This window comes from Pseudophryne corroboree, chromosome 3 (genome assembly GCF_028390025.1).
Source record: "Pseudophryne corroboree isolate aPseCor3 chromosome 3, aPseCor3.hap2, whole genome shotgun sequence".
In the NCBI taxonomy this organism is placed as follows: Eukaryota; Metazoa; Chordata; class Amphibia; order Anura; family Myobatrachidae; genus Pseudophryne; species Pseudophryne corroboree.
Window position 1 is genome coordinate 431,115,054 of NC_086446.1, and position 16,700 is coordinate 431,131,753.

A 16,700-nucleotide genomic window follows, 5' to 3' on the forward strand; every position below is an offset into this window, starting at 1 on the left:
CCTTGCATGTGCAGTAGTACTCTAAGGGCTTAATTCAGATCTGATTGCTCCTCTGTGAATTTGCAGAGGTTTGCGATCAGATAGTCACTGCCCAGACAGAGTGAAAATCCACCCTGAGCAAGTCTGCGTACGCCATGCGAAAAGCTTGGCAAACGCCGGCCAGCTGCAATTGCGTTCGCAACTCACCATCTAATGATTTTTTCAGTCAGTGCAGTCTGTGCATAGCCCAGGACCTACTCCTACAGTGCGCAAGAAACAGAAGCGCTGATTTCTTTCGCAGTTTGGCCTCGAGCATGCTCATTAAGATCTGTACGCATGCGTAGTCTATCAATAATCGTACGCCTTACAAATTTGCACAACAGCGATCAGGTCTGAATTAGGCCCCAATGTCATAAACCCTGAAGTACTCACAAGACTTAACGTAACAGCTGCCCTTTGCGTTTTTAATGGCATACAGTGTTAATAAACTCTGATATACATATGATAGCAGGATGTATCTGTTATGCATACCAGTGCCAGCAGGAATGTACTGGTGTCTGAACGGAGAGGGATGCAAAACAAATGAACTCACAGACAGACTGTGGAATATGACATTACATACACAGAAGGTGATAGGGTAACAAAATAAACACAAAGTGAACAGAGAAGCCCAAAGGCTAAGAAACTGGGTGTCTCCCTAGTATTAGGAATGCTCAGATGGAAAGAAGCGAGATGTAGTGATTTAATACGTAGAGAACCCGAAATGCTGTTGCTAAGGGCAACAGCAAAACCCTAAAGGGTTACCAACGGGTGTGGCAGTAAACTCCTTGGTCAGAGATGGAATAATAGACACAAGGAGAGTCTCCACAATCCTAGTCCTCACTTGCAGTGCACTGGTTCAGCTTACTGCCACTAAACTGACACCTGAACACCTTGCACAGTGAGAAAGGATTTTGGCAGGCAAGTCTGAGAATACAGCCGCAAACTTGCTAGGTTCACAGAGTAGCAAAAGAACCCCAGCAGGTTAAACGACTGACTCCAGTCTTACTGCTAGGTCTGGATTGGCAGAGTGTAATACCAAATCCCAAGGCCTATTTGCAGTAAGCAACAAACAAATACAAAGTTTACACAGTACTAACTAGCTTTCAGGAACTGACTAACCAACAAAGATTCAGCAGCATCTGCCTAACCTGAGAAGAGGGTTTATATAGCAGGTGCTGTCCACACCCCACTCAGACCTCACAGACTGTGAGCACAAAAACCAGCACCGGATCCCCTGCCGTGCACAGAGCCTGTAACCACTGCACAGCAAAAGACCCGAACCGGAGTATCAGCTACGCTCAGGTTACTCCGCTAGCACTTGTCTCCCGGTTGCCATGACGACGTGGCAGCACAGAGCAGGAGACCCTAACAGTACCCTCCCTCTGACGAGGGGTCAAAGAACCCCTACCACCGGGTTTATCGGGGAACTGCGAGAAGAAAAAGCGTAACAGTCTGGGGGCATGAAGATCACAACTGCGCACCCACGACCGCTCCTCCGGGCCATACCCCTTCCAGTGCACCAAAAATGACAGCCGACCCCGAACCATCTTGGAGTCAAGAATCCTTTCAACAACAAACTCCCTCTGGCCACATATCAGAAGAGGGGAAGGTCTTCCACTGGAAGAAGGATTACTAATCGCCCGTTTTAAAAGGGAACAATGAAATGTTTTATTGATACCCAAAGAACGGGGTAGATCTAACTGAAATGCCACCGGATTGATAACCCTAGTGATCTTATAAGGACCGATGAACCGGGGGCCTAACTTATGAGATGGCTGTCTCAACTTCAAATTCTTGGTAGACAACCAGACGAAGTCTCCTAATTTGAAGCTGCAGGGTCTTTTCCGCTTATCAAAAACCCTTTTGGTCACTAATGACACAGACACAAGGGCTTTCTTCACTTTCCTCCAAATACCTCTAAGGACCGAAACCACAGAGGAACCACCAGGCGTGGAGTCCAGGGGGTCAAAAGAATTGGCCTTAGGATGATGCCCATACACACAAAGGAAGGGAGAGATCCCTGTAGCAGAGTGAGCCGCGTTGTTATAGGCAAACTCCGCCATGGACAGATGAGCAACCCAGTCAGTCTGACACTTGGAGACATAACACCTGAGGAACTGCTCCAAGGACTGGTTCACCCTTTCAGTCTGCCCATTAGACTGCGGATGGTAGCCTGACGACAAGCTGACAGAAATCTGGAGATCGGAACAAAATGCCCTCCAGAATTTGGACACAAACTGGGATCCGCGGTCAGAGACCACATCAAGTGGCAAACCGTGGAGGCGCACAACATGCAGCATAAATAATTCAGACAGGCGTCTGGCCGATGGCAGCCCAACCAATGGAACGAAGTGCGCCATCTTCGAAAACTTGCCAACGACAACCCAGATGGCTGTCATCCCCGAGGATTTGGGCAAGTCCACCACAAAATCCATTGAAATGTGGGTCCATGGCTTAGATGGAATAGAGAGTGGATGTAATGGGCCAACAGGAACCCCTCTAGGAGTCTTATTTCGGGCACAGATGTCACATGCCCGAACCCACTGATCCACATCCCTAGCCACCGAGGGCCACCACACCGCCCTAGATAGCAACTCCCGAGTTCTGGCAATACCCGGGTGACCTGCCGACTTCTTGGCATGGAATTCCAGGAACACTCGCTGTCTTAACCTAGGAGGCACAAACAAAAGACCTACCGGAAGGTCTGGAGGAGCCTGCTCCTGTGCTCTAAGGACTAATGACAAGAGGTCCTGGGTAATGCCCACTTTAATACATGATGGGGACACAATGGGCAATGGCTCCTCGGTGGTCTCCTGGATTGGAGCAAAACTCCGCGAGAGCGCATCAGCCTTGATGTTTTTTGACCCAGGGCGATATGTTATAAAAAAATTAAAGCGAGCAAAAAACAAAGCCCATCGTGCCTGCCTGGCATTGAGGCGCTTCGCTGACTCTAAATATGCCAAATTCTTATGGTCGGTGAGAATTGAGACCACAAACTTAGCCCCCTCAAGCCAGTGTCTCCACTCCTCGAGTGCATCCTTAATAGCCAACAATTCCCGGTTACCCACGTCATAATTCATCTCGGCAGGCGAAAATTTACGGGAAAAGTAAGCACAGGGATGAAGGCGATTATCAGACACCCCCATCTGAGAGAGCACTGCCCCAATACCCATCTCAGAGGTATCCACCTCCACCACAAAAGGACGCTCTGGATCTGGGTGTCGCAGCACCTTGGCCGAGACAAATGCCCTTTTGAGACGGGCAAAAGCCGCTTTGGCCTCACAAGACCAGTGAGCAACATCCGCCCCTTTCTTAGTGAGTGCCACCAAGGGCGCCACTATAGACGAAAATCCAGCGATAAATCGTCTATAAAAATTCGCAAAGCCCAGAAAACGCTGAAGCGCCTTCAAACTAGTGGGCTGCACCCAATCCAGGACTGCCTGTACCTTGGAACCCTCCATTTGAAAACCTTCTGGGGAGATAATATATCCTAGAAATGCGATTTGCTGAACTTCAAACTCGCACTTCTCCAGCTTCGCCCCAAGCCGGTGGTCTCTGAGTTTCTGGAGGACTAAGCGTACATGCTTCCGATGTTCCTCCAGGGAATGGGAGAAGATTAGGATGTCATCTAAGTATACAACTAAGAATCTATCCAAATATTCCCTGAGCACATCGTTCATGAAGTCCTGGAAGACTGCCGGGGCATTACAGAGCCCAAAAGGCATCACCAAATATTCATAATGCCCTGAGTGGGTATTAAAGGCAGTCTTCCATTCATCCCCCTCTCTTATTCGGATTAGATTGTACGCACCGCGTAGGTCAATCTTAGAAAAAATGGTGGCAGTACGAAGCTGGTCAAACAAGACCGAAATGAGAGGCAGTGGGTATGAGTTTTTAATCGTGATACGGTTCAATTCCCTGAAGTCGATGCAGGGTCGCAACGAACCGTCCTTTTTACCCACGAAGAAGAACCCCGACCCAACTGGAGACTGTGAAGGTCTGATAAATCCCTTAGCCAAGTTCTCCTGAATGTACTCTGCCATAGTCTGAGTCTCAGGACGTGACAGGGAGTACAACCTGCTCTTGGGAAGCTTAGCATTCGGCAACAAATCAATGGCACAGTCATAGGGGCGATGGGGAGGTAGTACCTCTGCAACTCTTTTGGAGTACACGTCCGCAAAATCTGCATAACATCCTGGCAATCCTGGCAAACTTAGCTTCGAAAGCCTGACTGGAAGGCTCAAGCAACTCCTGAAACAATCAGTACCCCAACTAAGAATCTCCCCAGAGACCCAGTCAAATTGAGGATTGTGGGCCCTTAACCAGGGTAACCCCAACACCAATGGGGCAAAAGTACAGACAGTCACATAAAAGGACAATTTTTCAGAGTGTGTGGCTCCAATAAACAAAGAAATCTGGCTAGTGCAAGAGGTAATTTTACCCTGGGATAATGGTTCCCCGTTTAACCCACAAATCTCAATTTCCGATGCCAAGGGTACTAAGGGAACAGAGTGTTTCAGGGCGAATTGGCGGTCCATAAAAACCCCGTCGGCCCCACTGTCCACAAAGGCCTCAGTCTTGACTGTTTGACCGAGGATCTTCAAGGTCACCGGAATGATAAAAGTCTTCTTGGGAAATTCTGACTTCTGGCCTGACAGGATATTTCCCATCACCCTCAGGCCCTGAAGTTTTCCGGCTTTTCTGGGCATGATACTACCACATGACCTTTATTCCCACAGTACAAACATAACCCCTGCTGTCTCCTCCGCGTCTTCTCACGCGAGGAGAGGCGGGTAGCCCCAATCTGCATAGACTCCTCGGAAAATTCCTCAGAGTCTGAGGTTCCCTTGGGAAAGAAGGAAACCTTGGTCTCCCTTTCAAGCCTGCGCTCTCTCAGCCGTCTATCCACCCGAATGGATAACTGCATGAGCTGATCCAAGCTATCAGGCAAGGGATATTGTACCAGTTGGTCTTTTAACTGGTTAGAAAGACCTCTTCGGTACTGGTGTCTCAGGGCTGGGTCATTCCACTGGGTATCATGGGCCAACCTCCGAAACTCCGTACAATAAACCTCAACTGGCCTTCGCCCTTGCTTAAGGATCGAAATCTGAGCCTCGGCTGAGGCCGTCTTGTCAGGGTCATCATACAACATGCCCAGTGCCGTAAAAAAAGCATCAACACTTTTAAGCGACGGACAGTCAGGCTGCAACCCATATGCCCAGACCTGTGGGTCTCCTTGTAGCAAGGAAATCACTATGCCCACCCGCTGAATCTCCGACCCAGAAGACTGAGGCCTAAGCTGGAAATATAGCTTGCAGCTCTCCTTGAAACAAAAGAACTGCGAGCGATCTCCAGAAAAACGATCCGGGAGATTTACTTTCGGCTCCTTAACCCCTGAAGGTACTGCTGCTGCGGGAGCTCCGCCAGCGGCCTGCGAGGTGTGCATTTTAATGGACAAATCATTAAATTGTCGAGTCAGGACCTGCACCTGATCGACCACCTGTTGCAAAGTATTTTGAGGGGTATGCTCCATATTCCCACAAAATTTCAACAGGAGTATTAGGCTGCTGAATATGTTATGCACACCAGTGCCAGCAGGAATGTACTGGTGTCTGAACGGAGAGGGATGCAAAACAAATGAACTCACAGACAGACTGGGGAATATGACATTACATACACAGAAGGTGATAGGGTAACAAAATAAACACAAAGTGAACAGAGAAGCCCAAAGGCTAAGAAACTGGGTGTCTCCCTAGTATTAGGAATGCTCAGATGGAAAGAAGCGAGATGTAGTGATTTAATACGTAGAGAACCCGAAATGCTGTTGCTAAGGGAAACAGCAAAACTCTAAAGGGTTACCAACGGGTGTGGCAGTAAACTCCTTGGTCAGAGATGGAATAATAGACACAAGGAGAGTCTCCACAATCCTAGTCCTCACTTGCAGTGCACTGGTTCAGCTTACTGCCACTAAACTGACACCTGAACACCTTGCACAGTGAGAAAGGATTTTGGCAGGCAAGTCTGAGAATACAGCCGCAAACTTGCTAGGTTCACAGAGTAGCAAAAGAACCCCAGCAGGTTAAACGACTGACTCCAGTCTTACTGCTAGGTCTGGATTGGCAGAGTGTAATACCAAATCCCAAGGCCTATTTGCAGTAAGCAACAAACAAATACAAAGTTTACACAGTACTAGCTAGCTTTCAGGAACTGACTAACCAACAAAGATGCAGCAGCATCTGCCTAACCTGAGAAGAGGGTTTATATAGCAGGTGCTGTCCACACCCCACTCAGACCTCACAGACTGTGAGCACAAAAACCAGCACCGGATCCCCTGCCGTGCACAGAGCCTGTAACCACTGCACAGCAAAAGACCCGAACCGGAGTATCAGCTACGCTCAGGTTACTCCGCTAGCACTTGTCTCCCGGTTACCATGACGACGTGGCAGCACAGAGCAGGAGACCCTAACAGTATCGCAAGCAATATACGATGCATGTTACATCACGCACAAATTGTTTTTTCTAGTGTGTTGTTGCTACAGTAGGTGAGGTTGTCAACTGTCACTAGGGGCCAGATTCATAGAAGGATGCAGGAGACACAGCAGTTGCATCTTTGAACGCGACAAAAGAAGAGAAAAGAAGACTCTTTTGTGGGTGCACTCTTGTATGTTTATGTATGGAAGTCTCAGAAGAAACAATTGGTAGAAATTAAATAAAAATTTTATTAACAACAATTGATAAAATGGTAGTAGAATATACTGTCAAAAATCAAGGTAGGGGTTGGGGGGGGGGGTTGGGGAAAGAAGGAAACACAGAACAAAATTTAATTACAGTGTAAATACTGAATAATGGTTCTGGACTGCCTGGGTGCGAAAATACAGAAAATAACAGCTGGAGGCCTGAAATGATGAGGCGATTTGAATCTCTTGTGAGTAATGGTAAGGAGACAGATAGGATCAAGATGGAATGAGCAAGATGAATCTGCTGTCAGTGTTAGACGCTGAGCAAAACCGTCCAGGAATTTCTACTAAACTGAGTATTCCTCAAGAGTCTCCCACTCGAGTACTGACCCAGCCCTACACTGCTTAGCTTCCAAGATCGGAAGGATTCGGGCGTTACCAGTGTGGTATGAAAGTAGAAAAAATATTTGATATCGAAGGCTCGGGAATCACTGATGAGAGTTCACGAAATGGAGAAGATAAAAGAGTAGAATGAGTAGGAGAGGAAATTAGGGGATCTGCTGCCACCGTTAGACAGGGATAATTACCCCTGAATCAGTGGTGAGAGTCCTGAAATTAGTGAAAGCTGGAAAAAAGGAAAAGGGGAGGGGGGGGGGGGTGGGGGAGGGAAGGTTGGGAACAATGCTGTTATGTATTTTAGGAAGAGTTGATGGTCAATGAGCTACTTAATTGCAGGGTGCTGATGGTACCTATAATATAGGTACTTGATGTAATAGAAAACAACTTGTAGAAAATTGGCAGACAATTAAGATGATTTAAACCATGCAACACCATCAATTAGATGTTATACAATTAATATCCTTTGTACCAAAATGGTATCAGGTAGGAAGATAAGGAGATAATAACAACACTTCTATCCAGATATATTAGGGTTAAGAAAAGCTTGATATAATATAGGAAGATACGAAAATACGAAAAAATGTTGTGATAAAATGCTGAGCCAAAGGAATAGGTCAGATTAATAACTGAACATCAAAACTTGGCAATATCCTATGTAATAACAGTATGATGCCGCTAAGTGCCGACTGCCTATAAAGCAGATGCTTGCATAATATTTAAACAGGTTAGGTAAATAATATTGTGAAATAAGCATCTAAAATTAGATACCAATAAATGTGCAAGAGAAATACTGCAATTATGTAGATGTTACCCGGAATTGCAGGGGCGATCAGTCACTGGTATGCGGCAAAGTGCAGTATACATACGGGATATCCGTATCAGAGTCCAAGCATGTTATGAATGCAGGATACAGTGGTTGCTGAGGTTTGAGCAGTTTGTTATAGCCGCAGAGCAGATCGGTCTACCTGGTGTATTCCAGAGACGTGGTCTGTGTAGGTCTGTTGCAGGCTGATGACGGAAATGTCTAATCGTGGCTGCAGGGCTGATGCGGCTGAAGGGGGAAGGTGCGCAATGTTCAAAGTCCCGTCGCGGCAGTGTGTGGCGGCGGCGGGTTGATGTAGCGGCTGCGTGAGAATAAGCTGCTCGTAGTTCAGGCTGTCCGGAATCGGCTGTCACCCCCAGGCAGTGGGGTATGGAACGGAAGACGCGTTTCACCCGTTCTCCGGGCTTGATCACTTCCTTCTGATCAAGCCCGGAGAACGGGTGAAACGCGTCTTCCGTTCCATACCCCACTGCCTGGGGGTGACAGCCGATTCCGGACAGCCTGAACTACGAGCAGCTTATTCTCACGCAGCCGCTACATCAACCCGCCGCCGCCACACACTGCCGCGACGGGACTTTGAACATTGCGCACCTTCCCCCTTCAGCCGCATCAGCCCTGCAGCCACGATTAGACATTTCCGTCATCAGCCTGCAACAGACCTACACAGACCACGTCTCTGGAATACACCAGGTAGACCGATCTGCTCTGCGGCTATAACAAACTGCTCAAACCTCAGCAACCACTGTATCCTGCATTCATAACATGCTTGGACTCTGATACGGATATCCCGTATGTATACTGCACTTTGCCGCATACCAGTGACTGATCGCCCCTGCAATTCCGGGTAACATCTACATAATTGCAGTATTTCTCTTGCACATTTATTGGTATCTAATTTTAGATGCTTATTTCACAATATTATTTACCTAACCTGTTTAAATATTATGCAAGCATCTGCTTTATAGGCAGTCGGCACTTAGCGGCATCATACTGTTATTACATAGGATATTGCCAAGTTTTGATGTTCAGTTATTAATCTGACCTATTCCTTTGGCTCAGCATTTTATCACAACATTTTTTCGTATTTTCGTATCTTCCTATATTATATCAAGCTTTTCTTAACCCTAATATATCTGGATAGAAGTGTTGTTATTATCTCCTTATCTTCCTACCTGATACCATTTTGGTACAAAGGATATTAATTGTATAACATCTAATTGATGGTGTTGCATGGTTTAAATCATCTTAATTGTCTGCCAATTTTCTACAAGTTGTTTTCTATTACATCAAGTACCTATATTATAGGTACCATCAGCACCCTGCAATTAAGTAGCTCATTGACCATCAACTCTTCCTAAAATACATAACAGCATTGTTCCCAACCTTCCCTCCCCCCCCCCCTCCCCTTTTCCTTTTTTCCAGCTTTCACTAATTTCAGGACTCTCACCACTGATTCAGGGGTAATTATCCCTGTCTAACGGTGGCAGCAGATCCCCTAATTTCCTCTCCTACTCATTCTACTCTTTTATCTTCTCCATTTCGTGAACTCTCATCAGTGATTCCCGAGCCTTCGATATCAAATATTTTTTCTACTTTCATACCACACTGGTAACGCCCGAATCCTTCCGATCTTGGAAGCTAAGCAGTGTAGGGCTGGGTCAGTACTCGAGTGGGAGACTCTTGAGGAATACTCAGTTTAGTAGAAATTCCTGGACGGTTTTGCTCAGCGTCTAACACTGACAGCAGATTCATCTTGCTCATTCCATCTTGATCCTATCTGTCTCCTTACCATTACTCACAAGAGATTCAAATCGCCTCATCATTTCAGGCCTCCAGCTGTTATTTTCTGTATTTTCGCACCCAGGCAGTCCAGAACCATTATTCAGTATTTACACTGTAATTAAATTTTGTTCTGTGTTTCCTTCTTTCCCCAACCCCCCCCCCCCCCAACCCCTACCTTGATTTTTGACAGTATATTCTACTACCATTTTATCAATTGTTGTTAATAAAATTTTTATTTAATTTCTACCAATTGTTTCTTCTGAGACTTCCATACATAAACATACAAGAGTGCACCCACAAAAGAGTCTTCTTTTCTCTTCTTTTGTCGCATGTCTTACCACTGACTCAGGGTGCACCACCAAACTCAAGATTTAATTAGAAAACATTGGTTTTCTCTTTGTATTCATAATATTTTGGTTTCTAACAATATCTATTAGATACACCATTATTTTCCAGTGCGGTATACCCCCAATACATGCATCTTTGAACGCAACTGCTGTGCGAAAATGTGGCTTAATAAGGAGGTCAAAGGGGCAATGGCTTAAACGATGTGTGCTTTCAAAACATTTAAATCTAATGGAGGGGAATAGTCATTCCAGTATTATAAGGAATGCAATAAAAAAATCAAAAAAGTAATAAAAGCAGCTAAAATTGTAAAACGAAAAGCAAAATCACTATAGAGAGTAAAACCAACCCTAAAAAGTTTTATAAGTACATAAACAGTGAAAGGTTAAAAAAGGAGAGCGTAGGCCCATTAAAAAATGAACTGGGATGACAAAATAAAAGCGGAAATACTGAACAATTTTTTCCCCTCAGTATTCACCAGGGAGGATCCAACGGTGAGAGCAATGAATAACGATAGTGAAGATAATGACTCTTGGCTTGATACTCTTTTAAGCAATTAAGTAATGCTGGAGAGACTAAGCAAAATAAAGATTAATAAATCACCAGGCCCAGATGGCATTCATCCGAGGGTTATTATGGAGCTTAGGTTACAGCTAACAAAACCCCTATACTTGGTTTTCTATAGTTCAATTAGATCAGGCATGGTACCAAAGGATTGGCGCATAGCTGAGGTAGTGCCCTTATTTAAAAAGGAACTGAATATAATCCTGGTAACTATAGATCAGTTAGTTTAACCTCTCTAGTGGGCAAAATATTGGAAGGAATTTTGAGGGATAGCATAGAGAATTATCTGCATGCTGTTAAAATTATTAGCAAAAGTTAGCATGGGTTTGTAAGGGGCAGATCATGTCAAACTAACTTAATTAGCTACTACGAGGAAGTGAGCAAGAATCTTGACCAGGGAAAAGCAGTGGATGTGGTCTGTTTAGGTTTTGCAAAAGCCTTCGATACAATGTCTCATGGAAGAATTATCATCAAATTAAGGGAACTTGGCCTAGGATATATTATTTGTGCATGGATAAGTAATTGGCTGGATAACAACGAGTAGTGGTCAATGGGATGTTCTCTAGCTGGGCACCAGTAGTCAGCGGAATACCGCAAGGGTCCATACTTGGCCCGGTACTGTTCAATATATTTATCAATGATCTAGGAATAGGCCTGGAAAGCACAGTGTCAATCTTTGCAGATGATACTAAACTGTGTAAGGTAGTTAATTCAGAAAGCGATGTGGAGTCTCTACAGAATGACTTATTTAAACTTGAAACCTGGGCGTCTAAATGGAGAATGAAGTTCAATATAGAAAAATGCAAAGTTCTACATTTTGGGACAAAAAACACATTTGCATCCTACACTGTAAATGGGGAAAATATAGGTGTAAGTGTGGTGGAAAAAGATTTGGGGGTGCTCACAGATAATAGGCTTAACAACAGTATACAATGTCAATGTGCAGGAAAGAAGGCAACTAAAGTGATTGCGTGCATAAAACAGGGCATTGAGACGAGGGACGAGGATGTAATCCAGCCGCTATACAAATCATTGGTGCGGCCCCACCTGGAATATTGTGTTAAATTTTGGGCACCATATTATAAAAAAGTTATCGGGGGGCTAGAAAGAGTTCAAAGGCGAGCTACTAAATTGATTAAAGGGTTAGAGACACTGGAGTACTAGGAAATGCTTACTAGGTTAAATACAGTATGTATACACTAGAAAAGAGGCGTCTAAGAGGAGACATGATTAATATCTTCAAATATGTAAAGGGTCATTATAAGGAGTTAGCAGGGGATTTGTTTATTAAAAGAACTCTGAATAGGACACGTGGGCACTCGTTGAGGCTAGAGGAGAGAAAATTTCGTACACAACATAGGGAAGGATTCTTCACGGTAAGGGCAATAAAGATTTGGAACTCCCTGCCGGAGCAGGTAATAATGACGGACTCTGTAAATGCATTTAAAAATGGATTGGACACATTTTTAACTGGGAAAAGTATCCAGGGCTATAGCTTTTAACATATTGACATAATGGGGGAGATTCAAATGTTTGACAAGTCAGTTGGGAGTCTGTTTTTTCCTATCTAATAGAAAGGAAAAAACAGATTCCCAACTGACTTTTCAAACATTTGAATCTCCCCCTATATATCTGGGAGTGGTAAGAACCATAGTTGTCAACTGATACTAAACCATTACTTCAGCAGGTGCATTATAATATGCACAGCTTAACACAGAATACAGGTTGAACCCGATGTGCATTTTGCCTCCTTTCAAACTCACTAACTATGTATCTATGAAAATATGCTAATGCCACTGGAGGCGTCTTGTGTTAATAGACGCCCCCTGCCAGCTTTTCTGATCCACTGTTGCACCTAAAGAGAGCCACTAGTGGCAGCTTTGGCCAATGTAAGGACTGGGTTAGTTACACCAAGACCCACACATGTGGGCAACCTGGTTGACATTTGTAACCAGGCGGGTTTAGTTTTGGACTGCCTTAGGATCGGACAGAGGACGACTGCTGGGTGATGTCCATTATTTTGTTTTAGACTACCCTCATAGTCCACCAAATGTGCCTGTGAAGATCCTCATTTTAGTCTGTCGGAACAGATTCTATACTTAAAAAATAATTCCTGTTTCCTTCAGGAGGTTCCTAAACTAGATACAGTATACACAGTCTAAGGAACAAGGAGCCTAATTCAGATCTGATCGCAGCAGCAAATTTGTTAGTTAATGGGCAAAACCATGTGCACTGCAGGGGGGCAGATGTAACGTGCAGAGAGAGTTCGATTTGCGTGTGGTGCAAACTGAAATCTAAATTGCAGTGTACAGTAAAAATAAAGCAGCCAGTATTTACCCTGCAAAGAAACAATATAACCCACCCAAATCTAACTCTCTCTGCAAATGTTATATCTGCCCACCCTGCAGTGCACATGGTTTTGCCCATTAGCTAACAAATTTGCTGCTGCGATCAGATCTGAATTACCCCCAATGTAATGCTTCATATGCTGTAATGCTTCATATGGGTGTTATTCAGAGTTTGTTGCAGATTTTGCTATCTTAGCAAAATCTATTACCACTAAAATCGCTTGCTGGGGTCCACTCAGCACAGGGCAAGGTCACCCAGCATATGTGGCGCTGCCCCACGATGTGATCGCAAGTGAATTGCAATCGTATCACGAGAACCTCAAATAGAGGATGACCCCTGCCTATGCAGCATGGCTGCAGGGGCATCGCAGTCATGTTTCCGATCGCAGGAAATGCAAGCAATGTCATTGGGCCTCCCCAAAAATGGCCACGACACTTCTGCATTTCCCCTGACACTCCCCACCCCAATGCCGCAACGTTGCCCCTGACCGCCCACCACCTGTCAATCACCATGCGATTGCATTCTTCCGGGATGCGATCACATAGTGAAAGTCGAATCCTGGTAACACATGCGCAGTTGACCGAAAATCGCCCATTTGCAATTTTCTATGAACTACCGGCAACTCTGTATACTAGCCCCCTAAATCATACTTCAAGTTTTTAATATTTGTTCTTACCTGTGCTATACATCAGAAATGAGCCTGTCCACAATTTTGTTATTAAATCAAAATCACTAAGAAAATGTATTTCACAAACCCAGATACAGTGACTCATACTAGGTGGGGCTACCAGGATTGTTGCCCAGGGGCCTGTTTTGTTCATATATTTGTAAGTCCAGTCATCAGGACACAGACATGTGAGTTCACTGCTGTGCTTTTTATTCCATCCCCAACTCCAGGCACACTGCACAATGGACCACCCACTTCCCAACATCCCCCTGGTCCTAGGGACCATCACTGAAGATTCAGGCTTACACATGTTAGTAAGGGAGTGTCTACAAATATTAAGCATTCTAATATACTAACATCACATCCTCTTTTCTTTAAAGATAAGTCCTATATGCTTCAATGCAACAATTAACAATGTCATATTAAGAACATCATCTAACACATTTCACTGAGTCTCTCAGGTCTGTGTATTTCCCTTTTGGGTCTTTCATACACAGTCTGTGTTTCATCGACCATGTTGGACCTTTCTAGAATCGTGGTTTGTTCACCATTATCAGGATCATCATACATGTCAGATGAAGGGTATTATTCAGTCATGTTGTCTTCATTATGGTTAGGTTGAGATCTTAAATCCACCCAATTTCTTCTTACTTCCGTTCCACGCTCTGTACGTATAGTATAAGATCTTGGTGCTACTTGTGCTTGCACAATACCTTTCTGCCCCCAAATACCTTTCTCGTGATCTCTGAGATGGACTTGGTCACCCGATTTAAGATCAGATAAGCTTTTAGCTTGTCTGTCATGGAACAGTTTCTGTTTCTCCTGTTGACGTTCCTTACTCAGTCTGATCAATGCTGAGTTATGTGTATTAAGCAGTTCATCATGTATCGGGAGATTTGCTCTAATCCTCCTTCCCATCAGCATTTGTGCACGAGAAAGTCCATTCTGTAAAGGTGTACTGCGGTAGATTAAAAGACTTTTGTAGAAATCTTCTTTACCTTCTTGAGCTTTTTTCATGAGACTCTTTACAGTTTTAACTGAACTTTCCACCAACCCATTTGAGCGTGGATAGTGGGGACTTGACGTAGTATGGACAAATTCCCACTCATCAGCAAATTGTCTAAATTCAGCACTGGAAAACTGAGGACCATTGTCAGTGAACACTTCCATAGGAACACCATGCCTTGCAAAGATTGACTTCATGCAATTGATTACGGCTATTTTTATTTTTATGTAGTGTCTTCACCTCAGGGTAGTTAGAGTAATAGTCACGACAATGTACGTTTTCCCATTACAATCAAACAAATCTGCGCCAACTTTATGGTACGGTCTCTCTGGCACTCAGGGGCAGGACTCAGTGGCTTGACTTGTTGTTTCGGTCTATACGTAAGAAATAATTCACATGTAGCTGTAGTCTGTGCTATATCTTGGTTCATTCTTGGCCAATACATAATTTCACGCGCTCTCCGCTTACATTTTTCTTCTCCTAAGTGGACTTCATGTATCTTGCACAGTATAGTTTTTCTTAGTCGTGCAGGTATGACAATCCTATTGCCTTTGTAAATAATACCATCGACAACTGTAAGGTCACTGCGGTACATCCAATAATCATGGATAGACAGCGGGCACGCATGTTTTTTTGCTGGCCAACCTTTCAGAATGATATCTTTCAACACTTTCATTGTGTCATCTGTCTCAGTTTCTTTCCTAATCTGTTCTTGTCTTGCAAGAGACAATGGTAGAGAAGCTACGATCAAATTAACATAGGCTTCTATCTCTTCATCCATCAGACTTTTGGAACCTTCACTTTTGTCCACAGCACGAGAAAGTGTATCAGCAATGTACATGTATTTGCCGGCAGTGCCAGATTAAGGTCTTCATGGGCCTGGAGCTGAAATTTCTGTAGGGCCTATTGCATGCCACCGTATGAGGTGCATACTTGACTAGTCTCCCGGATGTTGTGGGAGGCAGGCAGTTCTCCCGCATCCTGTCCGCACCTTAGTGATGCTGGCAGCTTGAAGAGATACTCACAGTCTCACACTGAGGAATTTTCCCAATGTGGGGATGGGGCTTGATGATGTCACGACCCGTCCCCGCCTCCCGAAGTTCCCTGCAGCATCTCCCATTCATAGGCAAGTATGAATGGGTTGTGACCAACACTGTAGGTGTGTGGCGACTGATATGGGGGTGTTGTATATGTGTTGTATATGTTGTATATATATTTATATGTGTGTGTAGGCATGTGTTTAAATAATAGACAAATCTCAGCACTTAAATGCTCAATTATATCTCCAACAAATCAATTATTGAAACAAAAAACATACATAGAAAATGGAAAAACTCAAAAAAATTTAAATCTGATATAACAAATGTGAACACATTCCCTTCTTCATAAAGGGTGTCCGGCATCCTCAGTAGTCCAGGATCAAAATCTATGTGAATGATGAAGTGTCTGTGTATGCAATCACTTTAGCGTCACACCTGCAACACTCCCATAACACGCTGATGAGACAGACCATCTCTGTGCGCATTAGTTGCCACCTCCCAATCACTATACAGTTACACGCTCACTTTTCCAAGACATCTCTGATACCATACATCTCAACCACAGCAGCGCCTTTGTGCGTACACAATGTAACAAATGTGCCAAAGCAGTTTTTAGTGATTTCCATCTGAATGCATTACATCGGGGAGAGGGCACTCACCGGACTTTATAAAAATGTCTATTGACCAAAATTCTTACCAGTCAGTCAACATTTTGATTCCTCAGTCAGAACATTTGTAAATAGGGCACCATCACAGCACAAGTGCAGCAGATCAGGCAGAGATTACATCACTGTTTCACGGGCCTTTCCATTTATACCATCAGAACCATGTGCAAAAAGACACCAAACTATATATGGTCTAATCTGGACCACATGGCCTGCCTGGTAGTGGTATCACTTCCTATAACAACAATATTAACACAAGGTCACAAACGTCCAAGCGCAACAAAAAAACAAACCTTTATACTGTTCAACACTTTAGTCATGTAATCGTTCAGGCAGAGATTTACCACTCTGCTGGTAACCTC

At 44.3% G+C, this 16,700-nt stretch overlaps 2 pseudogenes; one reads left to right on the forward strand and one right to left on the reverse strand.

Moving 5' to 3' along the window:
* Nucleotides 1-7,039: 7,039 nt before the first annotated feature.
* Nucleotides 7,040-7,158, reverse strand: LOC134897955 (5S ribosomal RNA; annotated as a pseudogene).
* Nucleotides 7,159-9,507: 2,349 nt separating this feature from the next.
* LOC134897956 (5S ribosomal RNA) lies at nt 9,508-9,626 on the forward strand (annotated as a pseudogene).
* The last annotated feature ends 7,074 nt before the right edge of the window (nt 9,627-16,700 follow it).